The following is a 13,963-nucleotide window of genomic DNA, read 5'->3' as shown; positions in this document are numbered from 1 at the left end:
AACCCTGGTGGAAAACCTTCTGTGGATCAGTAGATCCCTAGCTGGCATACACTAATCCCCCAAACCTCACTTCTATCTGGGTCACGGCACCAATATAAACCCTACAGTTATTTGAGCCAGCAATTCGGTCATGATAGGCAGGCATGTAAAAGATCACATCCTATAATATCTGTCACTTGTGCAGCCCTTGAGGCCAGGAAAGTAAGATTTACTAGCACAGCTTTCATTAGCTGGCCTTTGTTACACTCCGCCCTAAACCTTACCCTCATCCGGGTCACGGCACCAATATAACCCCTTCTACTTCACCCCACTCTGAGCAGAATTTGAACTGGTGATTGAGGTTGCAGACTAACATTGACACTTGCGTCAGTTGTTCCTGGACCTCTTGAGATTATGGGAAGTTAGATTTGCTTGCAAAGCTCTCACTAGCTCACATTCATGCTGTCGTTTTTAAGAACGGATTCATATTTCAGTTGAACCGCACCAGAGATCTTTTGGAAGTGGACAGAGATTCATCTTTTCAGGGTGTTGGTCCACTTGTTTGTTTTGCATCAAGTATCCAAAAATACACTAATGACCCCCCCTTTAAAAAATGAATTGCGCAAGGGTTTGTTCAAACCAATCAAACCTGCCAAGTGTGAATACTCCCTTAGAAACACTAGGAAGGTCACGTGACAATATGATTAAGTATTGACTACAGTGAAATCACATATTTCACCAGATCATTAATATTAATGAACCAAGGTTGATATAATCCATTTGTCCATATGCCCCTGGGTAATTTCTGGATGAAAATGTGACCTGCTAACATAGTTTGTGAATTTACACTGAATGCAGGGATATGAAGTAGTAGCTGCTGTTTTTGAAGGAATGTAGCCGTGTCAGTTGTGTTATGCTGTTTTGTAGATGTTTGGTTTTTGCTGAAATTCGCAGAATTCGCCAAGCTGCTGTCACGTATGGCACTCAGCTCACTTCCTCCATAACAAGCCAGAATGCCTGGTACACTAGAAAGCACTAACACCTTTCACTGAGCTAAAATCTTTTGTTATCTGAACAGTCTTGGTTGCGTTGCTTCTGCTGAATGCCACAGGTCTGCTCGGATTTCGATCGTTGCAAAAACAAAAGCATAAGAACAAAAAAAAAGCGGTCAGTTGCCTAAACAAATTTTTTGAAGTGCATTTAAATCTTTTATTAACATGACAAATCACTGACAATGTTATGGACTTCTTTATTTTAAGCTTGTTTTATATATTGTTAGAATTCTAGAGGTGTATTGTAAATAAATGTATATTTAATAAAAAACAGAGTCATTTTTATAGCTTTATGTGCTACATTTCTGTGTCTTGTTTTCTTGGAGCAGCAGTGTTTATTAGCATGTTAGAAAAGATCTTGACGTGCATTGATAATCTGTCTCGGTCCTGACAGGAACAAACAATGAGTTTTGTTCTCGTGGGTTTTTGCGTTTATTAAGCAAGTGTCAAGTGTAGAAATGGTTGCTTTGGAACTGTTTAAAGAATAGCGAAAAACTTCACTTATTTTGCACAGAGATACATTTTGTCCTAATGTTTCCTGCTTTTTTTTTTTGTAGCTAGACAGCTGGTCAATTGCATGCACATGTGCACATATTCATCATAATATCATCTTTTGTGCACCATCGGATGAATCATACACATCATGGAACAACACAAGGGTGAGTTAATGATTGTCTTTTTTTTGGTAAACTATTCCTGAACTAATTTCCTATCTTTGGTACAGTATATCTAAAAAATGACAAAATAACAGCCAACTGAATGCAAATTTGGGTAAAATACAGACAAACCCAACTCTTGGGTTTAAAAATACATTAACTAAGTAGATGAGGAAGGGTATATTTTGTCCTAATTTGTGCTGATTCAACACATAATTATTTTGGAATGTAATTTGGACCAATGAAATGGCTTCAAACTGACTTCCTATGTACGGTAAAGCCGTGGTCACACGAGACTTTTCACCTAATAGAATTACATTCATACCTGCACGAATGTGTTAGACCAGAAACGTCAACTTTCGCAGTTTGTTGCATTGCAGAGTTCAAGCTTGGCAAAAACATGACTTTTCTGGGCAGAAATTTAAAGCATGGACACTTTTTAAAATGTCTAATCATCTTCTTTATTCCCACTCCTTTTCGCTGCACCGTACAACAGATTTCCGCATGCTCAATCTCTAGTGTGATCGCAGCATAAGTTAATTTTGCATTGTACCAAATGATGAATCTATTAGCTGGACTTAAATGTAAGCTGTCAAAATGTTTTATTGTGTGGCACGATAGACAGGGCTGGGGAATAAAGAAATACATGTAACTCTGTTACTTATTTAAAATAAAACATACAAGTAACAGTGTTTTATTCTAATTACATTTTAAATATGTGCTAATCATTTTTTATGTGTTCTTAATTTAACAATTAGGTAAACATGGGGATTTTAACTGATTTTCTGTTTGAAAAAAAATGTGTGCCATTTGTTCATTTAGCAACTGGTAACACTCCTCATGATCACAACATTAAACTGGGCAACACAGACAGCCATTCACAGACTGCACTTCTTTATGGAAATACAAAATAGAGGGTCATGGTTAACTTAATTCTGAAAAAGGACTTAACATCTCATTAAAGTGTCATCTGTGCATAAACATTTACCAGCATTGAAGGATTCAATATCCAGTTTCATCCAGTAAATCTTCTTTCTCAATTTTCTTATGCTTTGAACATTTAATGTTTATCATAGCATTTAATACCTTTACGTTTTTAATTGAAAAATTTCACTGAATTCATGTTGAACCTCACTTTGAATTCAGTTCGATCCAGACATGAACTGTTTCTACAGTCAAAAGTGTGAATGCCACAGCCATATCACCCTGCAGCCCAAGATCAGTTACTCACTGAAGCTAAGCAGGGCTAAGCCTGGTCAGTACATGGATGGGAGACCACATGGGAAAACTAGGTTGCTGTTGGCAGTGGTGTTAGTGAGTCCTGCGATCTGTATGTGTCACGACTGTCAGTAACCACCTGAGGGCGCTGTAGTTCAACAGGACTCAGAAGGAACTACAGCGTCCCAAAACACTACAACTCCATACTTACCACGCGCATACACCGGAACACATACACTGATCTGCCATTCACAGCTGTCTCCATTTCTGTTAATTATCTGGACTATATATTCCATCATTCCACCGTTGTTTGTCATGGCGTCGTAAGTATGGAGTTGTAGTGTTTTGGGACGCTGTAGTTCCTTCTGAGTCCTGTTGAACTACAGCGCCCTCAGGTGGTTACTGACAGTCGTGACAGTATGAGTCCTAATGCCCCAGTAAAGTGAAGGGGACATTATATTGTCAGTGAGTGCCTTCTTTCCGATGAGACTCTAAACCGAGGTCCTGACTCTCTGTGGTTATTAAAAATCCCATGGCACTTCTCATAAAGAGAAGGGGTATAACCTCAATGTTCTGGCCAAATTACATCTATCAGCCCATACTGATCATGGCCTCCCAATCATCCCCATCCAACCGAATTGGCTCTATCACTTTCTCTCCACTCCATCTGTAGCTAGTGTGTGGTGAGCGCACTGGTGCCATTGTCCTGTGGCTGCCGTCGCATCATCCAAGTGGATACTGCTTACTGGTGATGGTGTTGAGAGACCCCATTCATGATTGTGAAGCGCTTTGTGTGTTAGGCCATACACAATAAATGTCTAGTATAAATACACATTACTTACTTTAAAGGTGATCTTGAAGAATTTGTTCATTTGAAATGTTGAAATGCGAGTTTATGATCTGATTCGACGTGTACAGATGATTTGATCCAGAACAGATTTGTGTCAATCTTCAATTCTTTTCAACTATACAATGAACAATTTCATTTTTGTTGTACTAAACCAGTGTGAATGATTCACAAACTGTGGTGCATTTACCTAAAACAGCATTAGGTACCTGTAAATGTAACAACATTGCTTGGAACCATTGTTTTTTTTGGCCGTCAATTTTGACTTAGCGATTCTTTTGTGACAATCTCTTCTCCTAAGAGGATTATCAGTACATTTTTACTTCTTAAAAATGGGTCCATTCGTTGGCACCAATAGCCTAGGGGTTAATTGCGCCAACATAAATGCCGACCCTTGCCGGCTCCCAAAACTTTCCTGTCTTAAACCTCCACCATCCCATCCAAATTAAAGGTGAAAACCCTCTATAAAAATTATAAAAATACAAAATGGATCCATTCAATAAACCTAAATCATGTTACATAGCTTAAGTATTTAAATGTATTCCAAAATATTTAGACTGAGTTATTAAACTTGAGACTAAACTAAACCTCAAAATACATTACTAATTACTCCGTTAAGCATGTACGTAAATACATTTTAAAATAATCTTCCCAGTCCTGACCTTAGACATGTAGCTAGTTCGTTTAACAAATTCTTTGTCTCTCAGTCAGCCAAAATACAGTCCCAAGCTAAGTTCCACTTTTAATATTGAATCTCTTTCTAAGCCAAAAGCTCCATGTATCAGTTTTCTCTAAATGAAAGTGCTGATCAGCAATCCACTACTATGACTCTGAATATGATCTCTCGGAGTTGAACCTGGGACGAAAGTCCTGTTCGGGTTTCTTCATACCGATGCAACAAAGCTTCAGACGCTGATGTCGAAAGAAAAAATAAATAAATCAAGATCTTTTAAAAGCTTTTGGAGGGGAATTCAGCATCCAGTGCGGGCAGCACTTTCGGGACTGTATCGGGTATCCGAGTGTCAGGGAAAATAAAGTCCAGGTAAATGTAGCGAGGTAGTCCTGAGTCCCTAATGCAGAAAGACAGACAGGAAGGGATACGGTGTCAACAGCAACCATCTAACAAGTTGTAGGACAAAAGGTTGAGTGTATCAGCTAACGGGGAGAAATCGAGGACTCCTTTTATTTCCTTTTTCGCTCTGTTGTGGAGAAAGATAAGGCAGGATTCATGTCACCATTTTTTTACAGAGTCATTTTAACTTCTTGTCTCTTTTCAACAGGCAAAAGGAATATTTTCATACATTTTGTCATCCTTTCTCTCCCTCTCTGTCTGTCGTCCATCAGCATGGGACTTTCAGTGGGCGGACGACTGTTGAAATGTCTGTAATGAGCAGATGAGTAGGTGGAAACATATAGACTCCCACAGTTCGTTGTTGGTAGGTGGTCTCCAGTGCCACAGTTTAATTCCACCCCCTCATCTTCTAGTCACTTTTACATTTGACTGTTTTGATTGTTAATCATGGTATGTTCGCATGTGATATTGACTAGGAAATAGAACGCACCATGGCTGTTTTACTAATTTTTGTCTTAAGCTTTACTACTAAACTTGATTTTTATTATGCGATATTCAATTGAATTACGATATTAGTAGTAAAGTGTATCAATGGCCCCGTTTACACTGTCAGGTCTTGATGCCCAATTCCTATTTGTTGCCTGTATCGGATTATTATTTTTTTGCCTGTCTGTTAACACATTCTTTTAATTGTGACCCACATCCGATTCATGCGTTTACACTTGCCATACAATTAATGAGTGGGCATGCATTAAGGCAGGTTCTAACATCTGCGCCACACTAGCCACGATGAAAGAAATCGTCTTGATTTTAGCTCTACGAAATATGCGAAGTTTGCCCAACTTTAAATTGATTTTGAGGAGGGAACTGTTTGCTTTATTTATTGTTTGCTATATTTATAGAGCACATTTAAAAACAACAGATGTTGACCAAAGTGCTTTACAAAAAGCCCAGCATACAAAATCTACATTTTATATATAATTATTAGAGAAAATTCAATTATGTAATTATTAGAGAAAATGACTTCTATTCATCTATTGATCTATATCCGTTATAATTAACAACCTAACCTTAACCTTATATGTAAAATACAGTAAAAACCCTTTAAATCTGTTGAAACAGATTTAAAAACCGATCTGAAAGCAGTTTGGTTTGTAGCTGGACATTATTGAAGCTCGCTGACAGGAACAGTGAACAGCTGTTCACTACTCAAACGCTAGATCCTCCTGTACAGATGCGTGTCAGCTATAAATTGCTTGCAAGACGTTAATTTGGACAACTATGCTGATATTTTCAAGTGTTTACACGAAGAGAACAAACAGTTTGTGAATCAACAGACTTGTGTGTCTGGCACGCGCGAGCTGGTTATTATAACTAATCATCATTACCTTTACATATGCGTGACTGTTTTGTTATACAACTGAGAATGCCGTCCCAGTTGATGTGCAGTGGTTGGAAAGCCACAGTTATGTCTGTAATTAACAGTCAGCCTGTTTTTGCGGAGTCTGAATTAGCCTGTTCAATCATATAAAGCGGGAAATGCCATTGCTACTATAATTTTAATATGACATATTTGATAATGAAATCAAATAATTATAGTATAATATTTAGGTTAATTTGAAGCTTGAAATTGAAATCTTGTGGCCCACTGGTTGAGAATCCCTGGTGTTCGTAGTGTATGAGTGTGTGAGAATAAGAGTGTATGGGTATTTCCCAATTGCGGCTGAAAGGGCATCCGATGTGTAAAACATATGCTGGAATAGTTGCCGGTTCATTCCGCTATGGTGATCTCTGAAATAGAGACTAAAAAAAACTGGGCTATTGGTTAACATATTTTAAAATTTGTCAATTTTTATTTATTTAATTTCTTTATTTTCAATATAAATGAGCTGACTCACTTAATGACATTACTGGATATTCAAAAGGGGTCATTTTTAAATAAATACTCTGATTTATTGATTTGTATAAGATGTAGGTTCTGTTTTATGATAAAGGAGAAATTTGGAATCTCATAGATTTTTCTTCAGGTGAAAACTGAAATCATACAGTGTCAATAATCTTCTCCACTCCTGAAACACGAAAAAGATCCTCAGTTAAGTAGTTTTTATGCACATGGGAGCTCAACACATTTGCTAGAAGGTGTTTATTCTGAGCTGTGCTGCTAATAGCATTTCTTCCTGCCACAGCTAGAAAGAGGTTTTCTGTTTGTATTTAAAAAAAGGACATTTGGGTTTTTTACTCATGATAATGCTACTGAAATGAGTGAAAAATACTGCTAGGTTAATAATGGAAGCTTAGCATTTGCATGAATGCTAATGTTTTACCATTTTCAGAGTGTTTAAATGCGGGGCTGGCTGTAATTTTGTGTTGCTTTCTAAGCGTGACATTTGTTTTGTTGTTTTCAAGCTTCATCACATGTAACACCATGTTCTAACATATTGAAGCAAAAGAACAGGCTGCTAGTCTGTGTGTCTTTCACGTTGTAAAAAACTAGATACTAACAGCTGTATTTTGCTGACATATGTCAAGTTTTGTACACTTTCCCTTTTTCGCCTGTAGTTCTGTTCGCCTGATGTTAGCTATGTGCTTACTATGTGTTAAATTTTATTCCAAAAGGATAGTTCAGCCAAAACTGAACATAAGGTTATCATTTACTCTTTCATCTGTTTCAAACCTGTTTTTTTTTTAATTCTATTAACCACAAAAGCTGGGATGAGAATCAGCACCTCCGAGTGCGAGGCCATGATCCTTACCCCCTTACCTCCATCTGGGGTAAGGAAGGTCCTTACCCCAGATGGAGGAGTTGAAGTAAATTGGGGTTTTGTTCACGAGTGAGGGAAGGTGAGATCAACAAGCACATCGTTGCAGCTGCAGCAGTATTGTGGTCGATGTACTGGTCAGTTGTGGTAAAGAAGAAGCTGAGTCGAATGGCAAAACTCTCGATTTACCGGTCAATCTACATTCCTACTCTAACCAATGGTCATGAGCTTTGGGTCATGACCGAAAGGACAAGATCTCAGATACAAGCAGCTGAAATGAGTTTCATTCAAAGGGTGGCAGGGCGCACTTTTATAGACAGGGTGAGGGGCTCTGTCACTTGGGAGAAGCTTGGAGTAGAGCTGCTGCTCCTCCACATCAAGAGAAGTCAGCTGAGGTGGCTCAGGCATCTGTTTCGGATGCCTCCTGGATGCCTACCTAAGCAGGTGTTCCAGGCACGTCCCACCAGGAGGAGGCCTTGGGGAAGACCCAGGACACACTGGAGGAACTATGTCTCTCGGCTGGCCTGGAAACACCTCAAGATCCCCCTGGAGGAGCTAGAGGAAGTGTCTGGGAAGTCGAGAGTCTGGGGTTCTCTCATAAGACTGCTCCCCCTGGGACTCTACCCCAGAAAAGCGGATAAAAATGAATGAATGAACAAAGAAGCTTTAAAAAAAATTACTGATTGACTCAATGATTTCTGGTTTTCAGCTTTCTTTAAAATATCCTATTTTGTCTTCAACAGATACTAAAGAAACTCATTAAAGTTTGGAACTGGTTATCCTTTTAATGCAAAGCATGTCTGTTTAAGAAATGCTCTAAATGTATTACCATACACTAGCGTCAGTGCTAGCGGGGTCACATAGCAATAAACCATGTGCAACTAGCCACAGTTCCAATCATAAAAACTCCATGATAATCCATTTATTTGTCAGATAAAGAATTGAATTCGCCTTACGATGTGCATCGAACGCTTGCTAAAATTAAAAAGTAGCGAGTCCTGCTGTGTAATAGAGTTTGAAAAATGGATGGGGATAAAAAAATAGCAGGCTGAAACACCCGACACCCATCTGAGGGGGCGGAGGTGAAGTGTTACGAAGCATCAAACTCCCTCTCGCCGCATATAAATGGGATTTAACCGAAGCAGAAGTGATGGCAGCCGTTGTGGCCACATATCAGCTTTTAATTTAAAGCTGGGCCTTCAACCAGTAATTTCATTAAAATGAGTCCAAGAGTGGAGTTGAACTCAGCCGTAACTATCTCGCGTCATCACTCAAACCTGCAGAAACACTCTCCCCTCACTGATGTACGAGCCCTCTCGTCAAATCGATCATCTCTCCTGGTTTTCTGTCTTCTGCCTAAAACCTCTTGCCTCTCAGCTCAGATCAAATCCAACTAATGGCTTCGCACCGCCATCATTTATAAATGCACACCTCTGGCATCTTTTCCCATCCCTTTTTTTTCCCTTCAGTGTTCCCTTCCCCCTCTTAAGGTGAAGGGCATATCGTTCATGAATCAAAGCGTCACCCGCCTGTGACAGACATGGATCAGGAAGGCTTGATTTAGTGCTAAATTGCATGAGTGTTCAGGATTAGGTGAGTAAATGTTGACAAGACTGAATCATGCAACGCTGTAAGATGTGATGGATGTGGAGGATTATGGGTAAATGCATGACGTCTGTTTTTAAATGCATTTTTCTAAAGGATTAGTTTCACCACAATATAAATGGTCAACATTCCTATTCCAGAGAGAGCCAGAGTTTGATTGGTTGGCATAAGGGATTACTGTACATCATAACTTATTTATCATTGTTATTTATTCGTTCATATACAACTGTTTTTGCAATCAACCTAAAAAATGTTAAGGTTTTAAAGTAAAGCGCTAATTATCTTTAGATCTTAAGGTTTCAGTATATAAGAACTAGCTCAATCACATTTGGATGAGCTGGGTCCATTCAAATACAGTAGATACAATGGCATAAATGGAGAGCTAACTTTTCCAATTTCTCACAGATTTTGTCCAAAGAAAAATGCCCCAGTAGCCTCTCCTCCTTTGAAACTTCACAAGGAATATACTTAGTTTTGTGAAATGACCATGGGGAAAAGCTTCAATAATCTCAAATTTGTCTTTTCTAGAGTTTCTTAGGAAACCTCAACAGTGTCTCAAATGTGCTAAGTCTAATGTTCTGAGTCTAAACAGAAAAAGTCCCAATAAACTAAAATGTATCTTCTAGATAAGACAAAATCTCAAAATCCACTCAGAATTGCCGAGACCAATTAGAAAAGTGGGCCAATAATCTTACCTTTATCTAAATTTTGCTCAAACATAAGTCTAAATATAAAACAAACAGGTTCTCTAGAGAAGTGTTTCTCAACCACATTCCTGGAGGACCACCAACTCTGCCCATTTTCCATGTTTCCCTTACCAAACATACCTGATTCAGATCATCAGCTCATTAGCAGAGACTGAAAGACCTGTAATAGGTGTGACAGACAAGGGAAACATCCAAAACATGAAGTGTTGATGGTCCTTCAGGAACAATTCGACAAAAAAAGAAAAAGAAAAGAAGTTCTCAACCCTTTAGATCTCTAGAAGAAATTCTAAAATAAAGTGTCAAGATGTGCTCAGATTTGCAGAAAGCAATAATCTCAAATATGTCTCATCTGAATATTCAGAATAAATCTTCACAGTGTTTCAAAATGTGGTAAATTCTGTCCTGATATAATCTATATCTATTATAATATAATCTAGTAACCTAAAATAGTGCTCAATATGACATGAAAATCAATGAGAAAAAGCTCCAAATTCTCGAATTTATCTAATTTAGAACATTAGATCTCAACATATCTCAACAATGTCTCAATATGTGCTCAGACTTGCCAGGGAACCATGCAGACTTTGCAGGTTCTGTTCTAAGAAAAAAGCCCCAGTACCCTCAAATAGTGCTCAATATGTTATGAAAACCAATGGGGAAAAAAAGCTCCAAATTATTTTGAATTTGTCTATTTCCAAGCTCTCAAATATTGCTTAAGAATAAACTCTCAATCTCACTAAGCTCTCAATCAAAAATGTTTTGTATGAAATCTCAAAAGTGTCTCAAAATGTTGTCAGATTAACCAACAAACCAAACGCACATTTCAAGTTCTGTCCTAAGAAAAAGGCCACAGTAACCTCAAATAGTGCTGAATATGACATGATAACCAATGAGAATACTCTTCCAATTTCCTCTAATATGTCTCATTTAGAACGTTAGAAGAAATCTCAACTAAGTCTAAATATGTGCTCAGATTTGTCAAGGAACCACGCAAACTTTGCAGGTTCTTTTCTAAGAAAAAAGCCCCAGTAACTTCAAATAGTGCCCAATATAACATGATAACCAATGCGGAAAAGCTCCTAATTATCTTGAATTTGTCCCCTTTCAAGCTGTCTCAAATAGTGCTCAAGAATAAGCTCTCAATCTCACTAAGCTCTCAACGATATCTGTTACATAAGAAATCTCAACAGTGTCTCAAAATGTGGTCAGATTCACCAACGAACCACACATCTCAAGTTCTGTCCTCTAAAAAAGGACCCAGTAACCTCAAATAATAATAATTAATATGACATGAAAACCAATAAGAATAAGCTTCCAATTAGCTGGAATTTGTTTCATTTAGAATGTTAGAAGAAATCTCAACAATGACTCAATATGTGCTCAGATTTGCCAAGGAACCATGCAGACATCACAGATTCTGTTCTAAGAAAAAAGCCCCAGTAACCTCAAATACTGCTCTAAATGACATAAAAAAACAATGAGAATACGCTCTATATTTTCTTGAATATGTTTCATTAAAAATGTTAGAAGAAATCTCAGTTTCTTGATTTACCAAGGACCTGTGCTGAATATGCAGGTTCTGTTCTAAGAGAAAAGCCCCAGTAACCTCAAATAGTTTTCAATTTGACATGAAAAGCAACAAAAAGCTCCCAATCATCACAAATTTGTATCATTTAAAACTTCAGAAGAAATCTCAACAAAATGTTACCAGATTTGCCAAGAGAACAGGGTTCCGATAACCTCAAAATTGGTAAAATCTCAATCTCAGATCTCAAAATCTGTTTTTTTGTGTTTGCCAAGAAAACAGATAGATAAAAATTCTAGAGCTTGACAGTAGGTGTTTTTCCATCCACCTATTTTCATGCGCATTTTGGATATGTGCATAAAAAACTGTTGATGGAAATGGCAAGATGCACATCAATTTTGAAAATCTGCACAAAAAATGTATGCGCATAACTGAGTAGGATAAACTACTGCACATAAATTACAATAGAAACACTTTTACCAGACAAATTCCAGTATGCACATTAAAAAAAGTCATGTGATTTTGTTATAAGAGATCATGTGATGATAAAAATATGTGTGAATGGACAAACCAGCAGCATGAGCACGTTGTAAAACATCTGAAATGTTGTTTAGGTCATTATAAAATGAACCATTTTGGAATTAGTGTTGTTATGTTATTAATTACCTCCAGAACTGTCAAAAGCATCTGTGCTCCCTGCCTCACGTCTTTAAATGCCATCATGTGTTCATTATGTGTCGGCATCGTCTTCTGAGGTGCAAGTTATTTATTAAATAAAGAAAAGAATCACGCAGCTTCTCCTACCTCAATAAATTCAATTTTTACTGTTGATATTTGCCGCCAGTTAATCTGGAAGTGACTATTTTGTTTTCTTAGACACATGGGATAGAAACGCTCCTTTATTCTGACATTTTTAATGTGATATTCCAGTTTTGCACATAAATTTAATTCACATCTTTGGATGGAAACATAGCTAATGTCTCTATATATTATGAGATTTGCAAAGAGAACAAAAAGAAAAAGGTTCCAATAACCTTAAATTTGGTCTCCTTAAGAGTTGAAGAACAAATCTCGACAATCTCAAAATGTACTCATGTTTGCCAAGAAACAAGAAAGAAAAGGGCTCCAGTGCTTGACAGTATCAAACTGTGCTCTGATTTGGCAAGAGACCAAAGTCGGCAATGAAATGTCAAACCTTAATATGATCTCAGACATTTTTTTGCATCAAAGTGTTGCTATCTATTTATTTCATATCTCAATATTCTAACACTCAGTGTTTCTTAGCTCTCAAGACAACATTCAGACAATATAATCACAGTCTTTTTACAGGTTTTCCTTATATTTATTTTTATTTTTTTTATTTTGACAAAACAGACCTGTGTCGCAGCGAAAAATGCACTTCATCTGGGAGCCATTCTAATCGACAAGGTTGTTTTGATGGTCTTTTACCCTTTAAAACATTGTGTAGGTTTTGTGGCCCGACACATGCTGACTCGTTCAAACTGTGAGACGTTTCAGCAGAGCAGGTGGAAAAGAGGTAGAACATAACCCAATGTGTCATTGAAAAAGAGACAAACATCTGTCACAGTGCTATCTCAGCTCTAAACCGCCTCTGCCTCACACACACACACACACACACAATACAGAGCAGCGATAGGGCACACTAAACTACTTTATAAACACACCCGAAAACAAACCTGTCAGGTGGCTCCTGGAATGATATACATTTAAAAAGAGACAAGAAGAAAAGGGAGAAAAGGTAAAATCTTCGAGAAACTAAACAATTGGGGTGGGTGATGTGTCGTTCTTGAGAATGTAATCTAAGACGTGGGAAATGCATTCAAGTAGATTTTTACATTTTGAAATGTGAAACTCATTTCCGCCATGTTGGGGTGTTGCAAGGGTGTTGGTTGTAATGGGTTAGGCTGGTCACTTCATTTCACCACCATAGTCTCTGGATATACAGTAGTATGATGTGAGGTTGGGCAATTATGTATATATAATTCAATCAATTATTAGTTAAATTACTCTCAATCCTGTGAAAATATTTCAGATTGAAGAAGTGATATTTAATGGAGCAGGGCAAATTTCACAGTATTTCTGATTATATTTTTATTATTATTATTGTTTTTTCTTATTTGTTTTATTTTTGGCTAGAATAAAAGCAGTTTTATTTTTTTAAGTGAAGTTTATTTCTTATATAATTTCAAAATTCACTAATCAGATGATTCCTAACTTAGCATAAATAACCATAGCATCTTAGCCATCTTCGTCCTGAAGAATCCTCACTTTTACCCGCTTTCCTCCTATTTTTTTTTACCCCTCTATAGGGTAACACGGCAGCCCAGTGACTAGCACTGTTGCCTCATAGCAAGAATGTCTCTGGAGATGTTCTCGAGATCTACCTGAGCTCAAACTCCCCTCTCACCTTGCAAACGGGAGGGAGCCCCGGGCTCAAAGATCTTATGAGCTCAGAGCTCTCTCCCTGGACAGCATGCCAAACAAGCTTTATTTTCAATCATCAGCTAAGTGTGAACTCTTGA

Source organism: Danio rerio, chromosome 22, assembly GCF_049306965.1.
Source record: "Danio rerio strain Tuebingen ecotype United States chromosome 22, GRCz12tu, whole genome shotgun sequence".
NCBI lineage: Eukaryota > Metazoa > Chordata > Actinopteri > Cypriniformes > Danionidae > Danio > Danio rerio.
This window is presented reverse-complemented; position numbering follows the sequence as displayed.